Below are 18,199 nucleotides of genomic sequence, written 5' to 3'. Positions count from 1 at the left end.
GCAGGGGATATGGGCTGCACCAGGTGGGGGGGTGTTGACACCACTACTGGCCAACATTTTTAAAATCTTGGTACTTTCTAATAATTCCATCATGTTATATATCATTCGATATGTGATTTCACACAGAATGCAGTGAAACAAACCACCTTGAAATACCTTTATTCTATCAAAAAGTATAGCCAATGGGGCCGAGCAATGATGCATCACCACACCCAGTGCCCAGGCATTGGCCCCCCTGCTGCATGGGAGGTGGTCTATCATGGGGGTGACGGGCTAGCTTCCTGCACCAGGTGGCTCAAACCCTAGTGATGCCACGGTCCATTATCCCTTTTGGGGGAAACAGTTGTGGAATATGTGTAATCAAGTAACTGAAGGTATTCCTGGATGAAACATCCATCTTTGACTTTGACCCTTTTCAATCTGGCTTACCACCTGGGTATGTGATGGAGGCCACTTTGATATTTTCCACCTGGTGGGTAATCTCCTACTTTAGCAACCACGCCCTCCCTGTTGATTCTGATGGACTTCTTGGTATCTTTTGATCCTGGAGACCATGCCATTTTCCTGAACAGACTGGATTATGTGGATTGGATATTGGAATGGGCTTGTTAGTGTGTTTCTTTGTGTTTGAACACATGGGACAGCAGGTGACCACCAGGAATTCTAGCCCAGCCCTGTGGGAACTGGCTTGTGCCACATGGCATGGTGTCACCATTCATATTGCTTAAATACCTATATGTGAGATCATCCAGAGCTTCAGGCTTGGGTGTCATCAATACAAAGATAAAACTCATCTCTCTATCTCATTGTCTGAGCATGCAGGAGCTGTTGCCTGTCTTGAATCAGCTATGGTGGAATGGAGAAGGAGAAGAGGTAAAACTTGATGAAGATGAAGATAGTAATGTTGGCAGGGAATTCTCAGATCCTATGGGGATTAAAGGCACAATCCTAAACAGTGCGCTCTGGTTTAGCACTGGCATGCACTATCACAAACGTGCTGTAAGGCATGTTTTGCAGGCCCTAGTGCTGGTGCTAGCTCAGTGCCAGCTGGTGCTGGGCTAGCTCTGGTGGAGCACAGGTGCTCTGTGGCTCAGTGGTTGCGCGGACCGCCAGGCGGCAGAGAAGTAGGTGGGGGGAAGGGGGAAGAGGCATTCTGGGGAGGGGAGAGAGGGCAGGGAGGAGGCGTACTGGGGGAGGGAGCAGGGCAGGAGGGAGGCGGGACTGGTGGAGTGGAGAGCCCCGAGGAGCCGCCAGAGCTGCCCAGGTAACACTTAGGATGCTGTGGGATATTTGGTGCTGCAGCAGCCCCACATGCCAGGCAGCTCAGGATTGGGCTGTAATTTAGCTGTGAGAGACAGATACTATATCAGATATTAGATTAGGAGCCTCTGTATGCTCCTGAACCTGGTTTTGCATTTTGAAAAGCAAGGTTTTCTTATGTCTCCATCTATTGCACAGGCTCCACCCCTTTCTGGATTGAGAAAACCTGGTTATGTTGGCATGTGCTTCTGTAACCTCCTGCCTTGGGTACTGCAGTATGTATTGCACGGGGCTGCCCTTGAAGACTGTTTAGAAACTTCAGTTGGCTTAGAATGCAGCTGCTAGTCTTTTAACAGGCGAGGGAAGGCAGGAGCATATTTGGCCAGGATTGTACCAACTGCACTGGTTGCTGGTTTGTTTCCAGACCTAGATTAAAACTACTGGTTTAGGACTATAAGGCCCTTCACTGTTTCACACACACAAACCTCTTCCTATATCAGCCCACACACCAGTGGTAGTCAGGCAACCAGGTCTTGAATGCACATTCTCATTGCAAGTGGTTGGAACCCTAAGAGTAACAAGCAGGGCTTTTCCTGTGTTGGTCTCTCTGCTTTCAAATCACCTGCTTTGAGACATGGGGATAAGTCCATCTCTGGATGCTGCATGACTTTTTTGAAATATAGCACTGGCAGCTGGCAGCTATTTGGTTGATTTAATAGACTTCAGGCTGCTTTTATAATTATCATTTGCACTTTCATAGTTTAATCTTGCTGTGCTGTTTTAAAATAGCATATGTTGCTTTGAACATTTCCAAAAAAAAAAAATTGCCCATAATTATGTTAAACAAATAAATCTCGTCCATTCGTAGCAGCATCATGGATTCAAACCAGGAACTTCCTGAATTGTTTTTCAGCCCTGGAGCAACTGTTGCTATATTAGCCCAACAAATACACATGGCCTCATTTCCTCTTTTATTTTAATTTTCCCCCCAGAATTTTCTTCAGTTGACTTCTAGGATTCTGTAGATTGCTCTAAGAATAGGTCAAGCCCTTGACAACAAGGGAACTTCAAACAACCTTATTTGTGCCCAAATTTTAATTAACGGAGTTGTATGGACTGTCCAGAGTAAGACCCAGCTGCCTGAAGTCAAACAGAAGGACAATGGCTAAAGTGGAAATGTCCCACTTGAACGCATTCTATGCTCCTGGGAAACAGCTGGGCTTTGAAAGTGGGACCAAGTCCTAGCAGTATGTCTGCCCCATCAAAATCCTATAAATATGCAGCACATTGTAGCTAAGGGCTCCATTCTATGGAATGTGATGCAACTTTGTGGTTTCCCTTTTATTTGAGGCTGCAATGTTTAGGTAGTTAATAATAATATTAATATTTAGTGACTAATTCACTTGCTAGAGCATGCTGATTAACTTTTAATCAACACAAATTGTCCCCCAATTAAATGACGACAAGCTCTTAAAATATTTTTCATTACATAGTTTTGGGCCCAATCCTATCCAACTTTCCAGAGCCAATGCAGCCCCGAAGTAAGTGGCTTCCCTTGAGAAGATTTCAGTGAGTGCCCTCGCCCCAGGATGCAGTGCATGCCCCATTGGCACAGCTACATCAGTGCTGGAAAGTTGGATAGGACTGAGCCCTTTGAGTACATGGAAGGAATGGGATCAGCTGATGGGATCTCATAAGAACATAAGAACAGCCCCAATGGATCAGGCCCTAGGCCCAATTAGTTCAGCTTCCTGTATCTCACAGAGGCCCACCAAATGCCCCAGGGAGCACACTAGGTAACAAGAGACCTGCATCCTGGTGCCCTCCCTTGCATCTGACATAGCCCATTTCTAAAATCAGGAGGTTGCACATACACATCATGGCTTGTAACCCGTAATGGATTTTTCCTCCAGAAACTTGTCCAATCCCCTTTTAAAGGCATCCAGGCCAGATGCCATCACCACATCCTGTGGCAAGGAGTTCCACAGACCAACCACACCAGACCAATCTCAGGTGAGGCATTCCCCCTTCTCTCTCATATAGGAGGGAATGCCTCTTTGAAGGTCTGGTTATAAATGCAACACAGTGAAGTAGAAATAAAGTGATGAAATGTTTATTAACTGTATATGGTGGAATGGACTGTACCATGTCAGATTACACAGTTGGGTTAACCCTAGACCAGTGCAGCAATTTTCGACCAATGTAAATGGTCTGCAGGTGTCCTTTTTCTTGTCCGGGCCTTCCATGGATGCTCAGCAATGACATCAACATTCATGTTGCATGGAGCTCAGCTTTGAGTCGCACAGTGGTGCAACTTACAGGGAACACTGCCCACAACCTCTGGCGATCTGCCTACCTCTGCTTCTCCTATTCCCTGGATTGTGAAAGGAATTTGGGACAGAGCAGAAGAGAAATTGTGGAAGATAGGAGAGCAGTGAGTCAGGGCATCTCCAATGCTCTAACCTACCATTCTGCTGTCCTTCACACTTCTGATCCATAACCTTTTCCAATCCAGGGAGATGGGTCAGGAGCAGTGGAAGTGAGTGGACAGATGGAGTTGGGCACCCCCTCAATCTGCTGCCCGAGGCAACTATTTCAGTTGGCCTCATGAACCTTCAAGGCCCTGCTGCAGATGCGATGTCCTTTTTTTAAAAGAATGCTCCTATGTAAAAAAAAAAAAACATCTGCAAATAGAAAACAAGCTTGACAGGATCACAGAATGTTTCACCCTGGCGCAGTGGACAGACTGCAGATGGTGCTTGCCATGGGATATGTGCAGCCACAGGATATATAATTTAAACCAACAAAGTAAGGCTCACTTTTTCATCCAGAGTTGCTGTTTGATTCACATGCACGTTAATGCAGATTTAATTGATTAAAATGTACGCATTGAAGCAACTCAGATTTTCTTCACTGCCTTGCAGCCTTAGCTGTATCACTTTAGCACAGCAAGGTGGTTGACGAGCCTTAAGGGAGTACTAGTACTCGGGAGTTAATCCACTTTGGCCGCATTTCCTGAGTCTTTGACTTACTCTCTCTTGTGGTATTTATGGGAACATGGGATCACTGAAGCAGAATGTGGAAGAAAGGCAATTGCAATCTGATGTGCATCTCTGGTCAAAGGAGGTTTTACAAGTAGATGGTGGTTTTTTAAAGACTCAGAGCCCAATCCTATGCAGCTCTACTCAGAGGGAAGTTTCATTACAGTCAGTGAGGCTTTGTCCCAGGTAAGTGTGGATAGGATTGTAGCCTCAGCCTTGACTTTTTACTCCTTGATAGTCTTGAGCTGTGCCCCAAATGGTACTCTCCAACTCTTCCTGTTTCATAGGTGCTGTACCCAGTTTCTTCTTAAGTGTACAGGCTGCTCGCAATGATGAAATATGACTGAATACTATAGTATACCTGCCAAATGTATTCACCTTGGTAGGCAAAGGGAAGTCTGCCTGCCTGATTTGTCAACTAGATGGGCTTGGGCACCTCCTTTACGAGGAAAGGCTACAGCATTTGGGGCTCTCCAGTCCAGAAAAAGGCATCTGAGGGGTGACATGATTGAAACATACAAAATTTTGCAGGGGATGGATAAAGTAGAAAGGGGGGGTGTTCTTTTCCCTCACACAACACCAGAACCAGGGGACATCCACTCAAATTGCATGTTGGGAGAGTTAAAACAGACAAAAGAAAATATTTCTTTGTCCAGCATATAATTAGTCTGTGGAACTCCTTGCCACAGGATGTGGTGATGGCAGCTGGCCTGGATGCCTTTAAAAGGGGATTGGACAAATTTCTGGAGGAAAAGTCGATCACAGGTTATAAGCCATGATGGGTATGTGCAATCTCCTGATTTTAGAAGTAGGCTACCTCAGAATGCAAGATGCAAGGGAGGGCACCAGGATGCAGGTCTCTTGTTGTCTCGTGTGCTCCCTGAGGCATCTGGTGGGCCACGGTGAGATACAGAATGCTGAACTAGATGGGCCTATGGCGTGATCCAGTGGGGCTGTTCTTATGTTTGAGATCTAATTATTTTTCAGTGTGTTTTATTTTTGAACTTTTAAAGTTTTAGCACAGCGATTTTCAGCCAGTGCACCGTAGCACATTGGTGTGCTGCGAATGGCTTGCAGGTGTACTGTAGGAGTTTGGGGGAGGGCCATTGGGAAATATGAGCCCCCTACCAGCAGTTCGGTGTGCCTTGACAACTTAGTGCCTTGTCAGTGTGCCATGAGGTGAAAAAGACTGAAAATTGCTATTCAGCAATGTAGGGCTCAGGACCCCCCAGTGGGCTGCAATCTGATTTTTGGTAGATCATAAAACTGACAAGCTGATAGCTGATAAGGAAAATGTATTGAACCCTATGGAAACCGAAACAGAGCAGCATGTGCACATTTACTCATGGCCCACTGACAGCAGCGGGACTTACTCCCGAGTAGGCACACGTGTCGGAGGTGCCCGGCCAGCCAGCCACGTGCTGTTTGTTTGTCTGCCCGCCCGCCTGGCCAAGGCGGGAGGCGGAGAGCTGCGGCGCCCGAGGCCGGGAGGGGCAGGGAGCCTCCTTGTTCCTTCTCTCCCGGGAGGGCGGACTGTCGGCCGCCGGCCAAGGCGAGGCAGGGCGCAGTGCGAGCCGCGCTTCCCTCGATCGCGCCTGCAAGCGGAGAGAGCGGGGCCAGCGCGCCGGATCCGGGGCGTGCCTTGAGCCCCCGAGGCCGGGGCGAGAGGAGAGGGGAGAAGGGTCCACCTCCCGCCTGCCTGCCTCCCTCCCTCCCTCCGCATCCCGGCATCCCCCACCTCCCCAGCAGCTGATCGGAGCGGCTGCCCCCTGCAGACCCCGGGCCGGCTGGAGCGCGCGCAAAAGTGAGTCTGGCTCTTTCTTCCACCTCAAGAGGGGCGACCGCCCTCCCAGTGGCGTAGCTAGAGGGGGGCAAAGCACCAAAAGGGGCGATCGTCCTCACCAGTGGCGTAGCTAGAGGGGGGCAAAGCACCAAAAGGGGCGATCGTCCTCACCAGTGGCGTAGCTAGAGGGGGGCAAAGCACCAAAAGGGGCGATCGTCCTCACCAGTGGCGTAGCTAGAGGGGGGCAAAGCACCAAGAGGGGCGATCGCCCTCCCCAGTGGTGTAGTTGGGGGGCAGAAAATCAAAGGGGCGATCGTCCTCACCAGTGGCATAGCTAGAGGGGGGCGAAGCACCAAGAGGGGAGACCACCCACCAGTGGCGTAGCCAGAGGGGGGCGAAGCTCCAGAGTGGCGATCGCTCTCCCCAGTGGCATAGCTAGAGTAGGGGTCAAAGCACCAAGAGAGGCGATCGCCCTCACCAGTGGCGTAGCTGGGGGGGCAAAGCAGCAAGTTTGGCAGGGAGGCGTGCAGGAGGCTCCTCCCCTTCGGAGCCTTCGTTTTGCACCCACCGCCCGGAATGGCTCCGAAGGGGAGGAGCCGCCTGCACGCCTCCCTGCCAAACTTGCTGCTTTGCCGCCTCTAGCTACGCCACTGGCCCTGCTGCTGCTCCTGCTGCTGTGAAGTGTCCCTTGCCTGGCTGAGTCCTGCTTGAGGCGGAGAGCGGCTCCTCCGGCTGGCGGGCAGTGGGTGGGTGGGAGGGAAGCCGGACTCTGCCAGGCGGAGGCGGTGGGATTCCTATGCAGGGGTTTCAGGAAGCGGCTTATTCTCCCTCCAGCTTCTCTCCCCAAGTTTTGCGCTGTGTGGGCCAAGATCGAACCCCCTCGGGCGCCCCTGGCCAAGTTTGGGTGCTGCCCGGAGAAGGGAAGGCGCGTCTGGGCAGGGGCGTAGAGGAGGGCGGCGGAGGGGCGGGAGGGTGTCCGATCGTGTGGCTGGAAGCTCCTTGGCCGGTTGGGGAAAGTGCTGTTGGCTCTGATCTCCACCGTCCGGAGCCCTTGCAGTCAGTGCCCACCAGTGGCGTAGCTAGAGGGGGGCAACATGCCTCCCTTTTGCTCCCCCCGCCCGGCATGGCTCCGATGGGGAGGTGCCGCTTCCACGCTGCGGTAAGGCTCCCTGCCAAACTTGGTGCTTTGCCCCCTCTAGCTACGCCACCGGTGCCCACCTTTCTCGGGGCTGCGGGAGGAAGGGCAAGGGTGCGCCCTCCGAGAGCGAGCAGTCCACGCCTGGGCGGGAAAGGGAATGGGGGAGGAGAAAGAGCCATTGGTTTCAATGAGAGGAAAAACATCAGCAGACCCCTCCCCCCCCATGCACACCCCTTTGAAAGCCCCCCCGTCAGATCTCAGTTTGGGTCGCTGGAAGATCAGCGGGGAGGGGGCAAGGTGCGCAACTTGGGAGGGCTGGCTCTCCCCCCACTTGCAGAGCTTCCCACCCAAGGGCTTCCCCCACTTGCTGGGCGAGGCCTCCCCGCGCCTGGGCTGCGATTGGCTGGCCGCCCTACCTGGCGGTCTTTGTTGTCTGGAGGAGCCGCCTTTGTTCGCCTCCTCTAGGTATCAGTTTCACTTGGAGGGTGTTTTTGCCTTCCCATTCCCCCCACCCTCGTCCCGAGAGGATGCAGCCCAGGAGAGAGGACCACTGCAGGTCTAGGCAGGCTTGCTTGGGAATAAACCCCCTATGCAAGCCAGAGGACCTTACTTCTGAGTAAACCCACAGAGGGCTGGGCTGCCTGTTGTCATAAGAAATGACAAAGAATCCTGAGACACCTTGGGCTGGTTTTACACACACGCACAGACTCATAGAATCATAGAGCTGGAAGTCACCTAAAAGGTCATCTAGTCCACCCCCTGCCTGTAGCAGGAAATGCTCTGTAGAATCTCCAGCAGCTGCTTGTCAAGCCTTTGCTTGAAGATCTCCAGTGAGGGAGATGGTCCACCACCTCCCTCAGCAATCTGTTCCACTGCCGAATTTTTTCCTGTTATCCAGTTGGAATTTCTTTTGACTTTTGTACCCATTAGAGGCAAACACACACACGAGTACTGCATAAGCATTTTAAGAAGGAGCTACTTCATCTATAGGGAATCCACTCCAGAGTTGTTGGGGGGGGGGGCAAGAGAACACTATTTAAAATGCATACAGTTGTCTTAGATCTGTGTAAGGTGCTATAAAGGGTGGGGGTCCTCTTTTGGGGGATGAGGAAAAGAAAAGTGGTGGGTTGTTGTTTTTTTTGCAAGTAGCAAAATCCTATCAGGTTGCAATCCTATCCACATTTGCCTTGGAGTTAGAACCATTGACTGTGATGGAACTTACTTTTGAGTAGACATGCATAGGATTGGACTTTCAAAGGTGGATACAGAAAATATGGCAGTAGTTTAGAAATATGTAAACAGAGTTAGAAGCTAGCACAGTGTAGTCATCAATGTACTGGTCTTTGGATAAACCCAGGTTCAAGGCCTAGCTCAGTCTAGCCATAAGCTTACTCGGTCAGCTGTTATCTCTCAACCTAATCTACCTCACAAGGTTGTTGTGAGGGGGGAAAAAAGGAGATGACCATGTACACTGCCCTGAGCTCCTTGAAGGAAGGCCACTGCAAAATAGCATGCAGAATGATAAATGGCCACCTACATTGTGTCTTACTTAAGGCAAGTGTCAAAATCTTTTCACACAGTCATATATCAGGTGCTATTTGAGCCCAGCTGTCAGACTGTTACTCATTCGAATGGAGTTCTCCAGACAGGGAGACTTTGCGTAAGATGGAGCCTGTTGTTGGGGGAAGAGTTTGCTCAGTCTGAAATATGTCATGTATGTCAAAGCCAGTCCACATGTGATTAGGATATGTCCCAAGACTTGGGGAACTGCCAAACCTGGTTGCTGCGAGCACTGCTAGTTGCTAAGCTGTCAGTATTGTGTGACTGGAAAGCACAATAGGGTCCAGAAATTGATCAGTGGGGTTGAGATTTGTGAGATTTGGCTGCAAAGAGCATAGTAGTTTATATCAAGTGGGACTGGCTTGAGAAGTTCCAGAATACCCAGTAAAGCTTCCTGGACCTTTTCAGCAATTAGAATAAATAATAGACCAAGGAATGGATGGCGTGAATGGAAGCTATTAGCTGGCAGGCTGGTGGGTCATCCCAGGAGGTCTTCAAGCAGAGACTGTTGGAGATGCTCTAGCACTGGATTTCAAACACGGAGGGGCGTTGGACAACCCTAGGAGACTAATTTAAACTCATACAATTCCAAGCAAATCCCCCCTTTCTTCTTTCTCTTGTCTTCTTATGCTTTATATTTTTCATCCTCTGGGGAGGGTGAAATATGAGATCATGGGATGGGGCCATTGGTAATTGCAGTTGGTACACACTGGTTATTGTTTGAATTGTGTTTTTCTAGTCAGACATCCCCCCCTCTGTTATTAGCAAGATGGTGTCTGTTGTGAATAAAAAGTAAACGTTAATTTATTTATTTGGTTACTTGATTTGTATGCTGCTTTTTCCATGTAGCCTGCAAGTAGCTGATAATATCAGTTAAAAACAAAGTATAATAAAGGCACAATCAGATAAACAACTTTCACCCTGACCCACATGCACAGTGAAACAGGTACATCTACAAGAGAAGTCAAGAAACCAGGATGGATGGGACAGTGTGAACCTCTGACGGTGGTGGTGGTGGTGAAGCTCCGAAGTTTGTTCACTACCATGCAGATTTTGAAACTTGCAAAGTCTGGGCACTGCCAGCATGCCTCAGTGGCATGTCTTGGACAAAGATTGTATGTTTGTGATGAGATTATATGTGATGAGATTATTGTCATATGTGCTTTGAAATATATGCTGGCCATATGTGATGAGATTATTGTCGTGCTTTGAAATTTATGCTATTTTTATGTTCTTGTATTGTGAAACACTCTGGACACAAGTTAATTTAGACTGAACTGCCAGTGGCATAGCTAGAAGGGGTGCAAAGCACGAAGTTTTGCAGGGAGCTTCACCACAGCGTGCAAGCGTCCTCCCCCCTCCTGTTCAGAGCCCAGAATGGCTCAGATGGCGAGTGGGAGTAGCTGCTTACACGGTGCTTTGTGGCGTCTCCAATACTTACTGCACCACTGCCCACCATAGCTACACTATTGTTCAGTGTGTCAGTTGGGTGGGCCTGGTAGGAGCCAAGGATGGGCAGACGTAACTTTCTATTGTGGTGAGCAATTTGGGAAGTGCCATCACTGTCGTAAGTCCAAATGCTTCTGTTGCTTCCCAGGAGAGAGGTCTTGAAACAAAAAATGGCTTGAGCCTTGGCAGAAGCTGATTGGTTGCTCTTCCCAGTGTCACCAAGAAACCCTTAATACTCAAAGGATTTTTTCACTTAAATATATCTTTTTTTTAACAAAACCAGTAAGGAGAAACATGAAGGAAGTTATTCAGTTATAAAGTTATTGTCAATTGTCAAGGCACACCATCAGTTTTTTGACCATTGGCAAGGCACATCATGTTGCTGGTAGGCGGTTCAAATCTCCCAATTGTGTTACTAATAAATAGCCCTCCCTACAGTCCCATGGCACACCTGCAAACCATCTGCGGCACACCTTGTGCCCCGGCACAGTGGTTGAAAATCGCTGCTTTAGAAGATTTATATACCTCTTCCCATTCTCAGATAGCACAAACCTATACAACATTACACAGAAGTAAGTCTCATTGTGTTCAATAGGACTTACTCTTGGGTAAGTGTGTAAGCTTGTGGCCAGAGATACTTGACGCATCTAGCAATGTATTTAATATTATTTTTTGTAAACATTTTAACATAAGAACATAAGAAGAGCCCCGCTGCATCAGACCAAAGGCCCATCTAATCCAGCTTCCTGTATCTCACAGTGGCCCACCAAATGCTTTAGGGAGCACACAAGACAACAGACACAACCTGCGTCCTGATGAACTTTTCCTCCAGAAACTTGTCCAATCCCCTCTTAAAGGCATCTAGGCAAGATGCCATCACTACTTCCTGTGGCAAGGAGTTCCACAGACTAATTACATGCTGGGTAAAGAAATATTTTCTTTTGTCTGTCCTAAATCTCCCAACACTCAACTTTAGCAAATGTCCCCTGGTTCTGTTGTTAGGTGAGAGGGGAAAGAGCGTCTCTCTATCCACTCTAACCATCCCCTGCATAATTTTGTATTTTAGATATATTTAAATGCTTTGAAAAGTAAAGAAGTGGACCATTCACTGAATACATGAGTGGAGGGGTCAGAGTGATGTCTAAGGTGGCATTTGATCATTGGTTTGTGTGCCTGTCATTTCCATTGCGAAGTTAGACTAAGGGTAAGCCCACCAGTGGCTGATGAACAGGCTGTGAGCTCTCTTCTTGAGTCTTCATCCTGAGCTGTCTGAGGCTGGAATATTTTGATGGCAGATCCAGGGCTGGGAACCAAGATCTCCACCAAACAGTTACAACATGTCAGGGGGACGGCATGATTATTTCTAATAGAGAAGCAGCAGAGAGGGCAGTAGCAGTCGGGGCTAAACCCATCTCACACATCTCCTGCAGCTCCTCTGAGAGGAATTTTATCAGGGGGTACAAAGTTTCTTTTGGGCCCCTTTGCAAAGGGGAGGGGTGAAACAGAGTGGGGGAGGGTGGTGATGGGTGAGCAGAACAGGGGCAGGGAGGGGCGAAGCAGGGTGAGGGGAGGGTAGAGACAGCTGGAAAAGTCTTTGGAGCCCAGGTCTACCCACCCATGTGGCATCAGTAATGTCCCCAGTATCCCCAGTCATGGTAGTGTCCCCAGCATCCCGTACAGACAACATGTCTGAGTAGATAGGAAAATGTAAGATCCCAGGAAATTTCTGGGCCCCCTCCTTTGGCTCCTGGGCCCGGGGACAAATTACCCCCTTTACCCCTCTCTCCTTGGCTCTGCTCTGCAGCACTCCAAGTATGACTCAAGAATCCTGTCTAGTGATGGAGTTGCAGGGGAAAGCAGCCAGTGAAGTGTGGGGTACATAAGAACATAAGAACAGCCCCACTGGATCAGGCCATAGGCCCATCTAGTCCAGCTTCCTGTATCTCACAGCGGCCCACCAAATGCCCCAGGGAGCACACCAGATAACAAGAGACCTGCATCCTGGTGCCCTCCCTTGCATCTGGCATTCTGACATAGCCCATTTCTAAAATTAGGAGGTTGCGCATACACATCATGGCTTGTACCCCGTAATGGATTTTTCCTCCAGAAACTTGTCCAATCCCCTCTTAAAGGCGTCCAGGCCAGTCGCCATCACCACATCCTGTGGCAAGGAGTTCCACAGACCAACCACACGCTGAGTAAAGAAATATTTTCTCTTGTCTGTCCTAACTCTCCCAACACTCAATTTTAGCGGATGTCCCCTGGTTCTGGTGCTATGTGAGAGTGTAAAGAGCATCTTCCTATCCACTCTGTCCATCCCCTGCATAATTTTGTCTGTCTCAGTCATGTCCCCCCTGAGGCGTCTCTTTTCTAGGCTGAAGAGGCCCAAACGCCTTAGCCTTTCCTCGTAAGGAAGGTGCCCCAGAAATGAGTAAACAACTCATTTCTGCCTGCGACTTCTCCGGTGCAAAGCATATTTCCCCTGCTTTCTTCAAATTGTCTGGTTAAGACTGGTCTATACCTGTGCAGAATGAGATGATGAAAGACTAAGGTGGTAATATAGAATACAGCACTTCAGAAGCTGTAAGCATTTTTGGGGATGGATGGAGGGTGAGCAGAATGTTCTGTAGGGTAGAGCAGAAGGAGAGCATATAGGAGATGTACATTTCTGATGGGAGTGATTGCCAAGCATACAGTTTGATCAGGGTCAAGGCGCGATTCTGGCAGAGTGGAGGGGCATTGGATGCACAGAGCAAGCATTTTGGAAGATGCTGGTTTTGAATTCCACATCTCTAAGGGCTCGTTGCACTTTACATCAGCAAAACAACTGTCAGGCACGTGGATGAAGTCTGCTATCACAGGTGTGCCTTCAGGTGCATTCCAGGGTGTAGCTGCTTGAATGGTGAGCGAGAGAGAGAGAGAGAGAGAGAGAGAGAGAGAGAGAGAGAGAGAGAGAGAGGAGGGGTGAGTTTAACCACTTTAGCCTGAGGACTATCTCCTACACTGGAAGATATGATATGTGCAACTGAATCATAACCACCCCCATGACTTTGGCTCTTCTAAGATGCTGTCAGTATCTCATCGAGAACCAGAACTGTGGTGTGTATTGTGACATTGCCCAAAAATTCAGCAAACATATCACTCTGCAGGAGATTTCTGCCCTCTGTTCTCATTGTTATCCAAATCTAGGACTGCCTCTTGGCTCCTGGGGAAAAAAGGCTCCCGTTGGTGCCAGTAGCAGTTGGGGCAGCAAGGAGAAGTTGAGTGAGACCATGACACAGGCAAAGTGTTAAAGCCCCCTACACTATGGTCCTGATAAGCGGGGTCTTCTGGCTGCCATCTACTGAACCCCAGTCATGTGCTTAATAGTCAATTCCAAACTGGAAACTGCTGGGTCCCAAAAAAAGCCCCCCCCCATCCCAAGCGGCGCTTACCGTTCTGCTGCAGTGCTGCGTTTCTTTCAAGCTGATCTGGGCACAGGGATGCATAATGGTAAGCATCGTTCATGGGGGAGAGGGCTTTTTCCATACCCCGGATGTGGCCCACGGGCTGGGATTTAGGAAAGCCCTGGTCTAGTCCCTGATCATAAGTCCAGTTGGAATTTTGAGGTAGATGAGTTTTGTCTTCAGATTCTGTTAGGGTATGCTTAAAGAAAGGATAAAATCTTGGGTAAACATCTGGCAACCGAGGCATAAGGCAGCAATCCTATACACGGTGTCCTGGGAAAAAGCCCCATGCAACACTATAAGAATAACTTCTGAGTAGACATGCCCAGGCTTGCAGAGTCACCCATCCATCCCTAAGAGATTGTGCCCGATTTTCTTATAATACATGAGAAAATACAATAACAGCAGCAGTATTTTTGTGATACAGGTAGAGCCTGTTCATTTGCAGATTTTACATTTGCGGATCTGGCTCAACGTGGGTCCCCTGGACCTGCTGGCTCCACCTGTGCCCTCCGAAGAGGACAGGAGCTGCTCTCTGGTCTCATCCAGAGGGCTTTCTGCACCCCGCAAAGACCACACACATCCGCCCGTGGCCTCTGCGGACTTCAGAATGGCCCACAGTTGCAAAAAAAGTGACTTCTAGTTTCTAGTCCCAATGGAAACCAAAGTTACTGTTTTTAAGGCATTCTGAGGCCTGGGGAAGCCCCCCTCTGGAAACCAGATATTGCATTTTTTTTTTTTACTGCACTGCAGTCCATTCCAGAGGGCTTAAGGGTCTGAAAATCGCAGATTTCCGGTACCTGCGAGGGGGGACGGTCTGAGAACAGATCCCCCACAGATAGCGAGGCCCCACCTGTACTGTACTGGAAACAGTGAAACAGAATGGAAAGACTGAAATAGAAGATGAGATGGCAGAAGACATTGCTTTGATTCCACCATAGCTGTTATCCATTATACCTCTGCGTATGAGGCTGTTAAAAGCATAGGAGCAGGAATGCTGAAATGTTGGCAACTCTCTCTGTTGAAATTACACCACTGGCAGTGGATTTAGGACAGGCAGAAAGAAGTTCACACAACACGAGACGTATTTAACTTGTCATTCACTGCCGCAAGATGTGGCAACGGCCAAGTCCACGTAGCACATTCCCGGTTTTCAAAGCATCATTCAGAGATCAGGAATATTACAGCAGAGCTGGACCCCTGAAAGCATTTTCAAGTGCAGGCTGAGTGCAGCAATCCAAGAAAGAGGCAATCTTATTGGATCATGACCTAATCCTGAAATGCTTTTTGCTGTCAGTGGCTGCTGTGCTCATTTCAAGGCAGAATACCACAGGCTTCTATCATCCCCCCCCCCCCACATCAGATGTGGTGTTCTTTCAGCTGAACATGTGCACTGGTGGGTGTGCTTTTGGTGATGACCCCTTAATTTAAATAATGTAAAGTGGGTGCCCATTAGAACTTTTTAGGAATCTTAAGAAGCCCTCCCTTAGTGTGGAATTCTGTCAGTGACTTTGGATTAACTGGATTCTGGCTTGAGTTACACCCCAGAAAAGCAGCTAGAAAAAGCACCGCTCTGAAGGCATTTATAGTGAATGTGATTTCTTGACATGACTCCTAACATTTGAGGGTGTCCTTTTCTTTCACTTTTTCTTTTCCTGGCTGTCTGTGTTACAAATGTAAACTGCTAGGATTGCCGTTCCCCTCCAAATAGAGTTGCCACTTTTTTTTTTTTAAACTTTCCCTGCTTTTGTGCCTTGAAAAGCAGTCTCTCTTTCAGAAGCATAGCAGCTGAAGTTTTTTCTGACCTGAGGGAAATCAGTAGACATCACTAGGGTTGGTGTCACCGCCACTAACTTTATTTATTTATTTTAATATAGAACAGTACAGGTCACCCGACAAATAAGTAACCAACAAAAAACCAGTGGCGAACTTGATGACTCTCGCCCAACTGAATATGAGTTCTAGTATTTGATCTGATACATGGAAATGAGTGCTGACAATTACTAACACCTTATTGGTTTTCTGCTGTGTCATAATAGCATCTCATAGGCTCTTGGAACAATCAGTCTTATTGGTCAGTTCTGAGTTAAGAAAACCCCCTTTTTGTTACATAAGGCAGTTTTCCTTTTCTGGTTATTTGTCCGTACTTTTTGATAGAATACAGATATTTCAGTGCGGTTTGCTTGATTGCATTCTGCGTTAATTTACACATCAAATGATATATAACATGATATTATTCAAAACAACAAAGATTTTCACAATTTGGGCCAGTAGTGGTGTCACCCCCCTGAGTGAGTCACCCGGTGCAGACCACACTCTCTCTGCACTCCCTAGTGACAACACTGCAGTTACAGTTTGTACATCAGGCTGCTGTGAAAAGCTGTGGAGCAAGGTAGGGTTGACATCTTTTCAGCCGGCTTCTGTAGTTGAGCCTTTAACAGCAGCGTGATGTGCACTAGTAGATGGCAATAACATTTACTTCTGTCTTATGGAAGCATCACCAGTGGATTCCTGGTAAAAGACACAAGAGTAGGGCAGGCTGGTTTCTTCTGGTCAGTTGGCAATCCTAGGTGCAAGACCAGTAAAAATCTCTTCTTATGCTCTTATTATGGTGCTCAAAGACAGAGGAAGATGAGGCTCCTGCCCCTAGATGTGGGAATTTCACACCTGCCAAAATTTGCAGGAACTCTTTTGTAACCCTTGTGCACCTGGCCTGTGTGGCCATGCCCATTGCAGCCACAGTGTGCCATGCGCAATGATGTTCAAGTGACTCCCATTGACCCTTAATGTTGATCCAATCTTTGCCAAATGCCCTGACAATCTCTCGCATTGTTCAAAGTTGGTAGAGGGTGTGGGGAGAAGGGAAGGGTGATCTGGAAAGAACAGGAAATTGTTGGAGGTACCTGCCTGTGAGGTTCACCAGTGAAACCACAAGGGGTGGTAAGTCTGAGAAGCATTGTTCATTGAAAAAGGAAGGAATGCTTCCTTTAGCTTTAGGAGTTATTGCTGAAGTCAGGAAGGGAATAAAGGAAAGGGATTCATTGAGAGTTGCTTCTGGCTTGCCACTTAGTGAATAGAAACTCAAAGGGAGTGCCCTAAGGTTGAACTTTTACCTTGATTTGGGATTCCTAAGTGCAGCAATTGCCAAACCCTTTGCAGGAGCACACGCATCTGCTGTGAGTGGACTGCTGGGATGCCAGGAGGAATGCATTTAATGAAATAAATGAAGGCTCCTGTGCCCACCAAGACTCAGTGTGATTCACTGTTCTGGCCTTGCTCCTTTCGAGTGCATGCAGGGGTGCAATAAGCAGACTCCTCTAAGGGTGGCCACTGAGAGCCAGTATTAGTGGATCCCAATATAGGAACTGCAGGAGAATTGCCCACTCTCTGTGAGGCTCAGAATTTGGGGAAGCACAGGGAAACTCTTGGGAGTGGTTTTGCATGTGACAGAAGGTTGTTCTGAAGTTAAGGTGCCATGAAAAAGATCACTCGTAGGCCACCAGTCACCTGGAGGAGACCCTGTGTTGATGAACAAAAATGTCTGGACATGTTCATGTGATGGTAAGGATCTGGGACCCAGACGATTGGGCTTTCTCCAGGTATTTTATTGTCTTGTGTGCTCTGGTGATGCACCTGGTGGGCTACAATGAAATACAGGAAGCTGGAGTAGAAGCGGTATATAAATACTGTTAATAATAATAATAATAATAATAATAATAATAATAGATGGGCCTTTGGTCTGATCCAGCAGGACTGTTATGTATTCTGCTGTAGTGTGCCGGGTGTTTATTCCCCACATTACACTGAGGGGGAATTGAGTTGAGCATTTTTTCTCTGTGATCCTCAATAATAAATACAACAACATTCACATATGCAAGATGAGCTTCCGAGGACACTCACAGCCCAGTCCTACGCGGGCCTCCCACGGCTTTGTTTTGGACTCCTGTTACGGAACACTGAGCCCAGACTTGCGGTTCGAGGCCTTCCAAGCAAAGCGCAACAGGCACGTTTGTTCAAAAGAGGCTCGGTTTCCTTTTTTAATCCTGGCTTGTCAAATTGCCAAAGTGCCATTATTGTAATTGCCTGCCTGCCTCCTCCTTCCTGCCTTTGTAACAAACCCGGTTTTGAGCCTAGAGGGAGGAACTCGAGGAAGCCGAATGCGGTTTGAGGACATTTCTGTGAATGTAGAGAGCTGCTGTGAGGGTAGAAGGAGAAACTGGATGTTCAAACTGCAAAGAGTGTCTCCAGCTACTTTTTCTGCAGTCAGATTTCAAAAGTGCCCAAAGACCCCCAGGAGGATCTGCTTTTCCGTCTCCCCTACCCCTTCCATCTTTGAACAAGGATATTAATATTTATTAATGCAGCTTAGGGCAGCAACTGTTACCCTGCATGTGCCCGATCTCGTCTGATCTCGGAAGCTAAGCAGGGTCAGGCCTGGTTAGTACTTGGATGGGAGACCGCCTGGGAATACTGGGTGCTGTAGGCTTATACCATAGTTTTTCGAGACTGAAGGTTGCCAACC

The 18,199-nt window shown here is 48.2% G+C and overlaps 1 protein-coding gene and 1 pseudogene across 4 annotated transcripts in view; both read left to right on the top strand.

Moving 5' to 3' along the window:
• Window positions 1-5,916: 5,916 nt before the first annotated feature.
• The window catches only part of SYNE2 (spectrin repeat containing nuclear envelope protein 2), a 252,356-nt gene continuing 240,073 nt past the window's right edge, over window positions 5,917-18,199 (top strand). For all 4 annotated transcript variants that reach the window (XM_066629628.1, XM_066629621.1, XM_066629615.1 and 1 more), the window contains exon 1: window positions 5,917-6,105. The gene's annotated coding sequence lies outside the window, so the exon portion shown is untranslated. The remainder of the gene's footprint in view (window positions 6,106-18,199) is intronic.
• Window positions 18,041-18,163, top strand: LOC136637846 (5S ribosomal RNA; annotated as a pseudogene).

This window comes from Tiliqua scincoides, chromosome 1 (genome assembly GCF_035046505.1).
Source record: "Tiliqua scincoides isolate rTilSci1 chromosome 1, rTilSci1.hap2, whole genome shotgun sequence".
NCBI lineage: Eukaryota > Metazoa > Chordata > Lepidosauria > Squamata > Scincidae > Tiliqua > Tiliqua scincoides.
The sequence above is the reverse complement of the archived record's forward strand: the minus strand, read 5'-3'. Positions and strand labels throughout refer to the sequence as shown.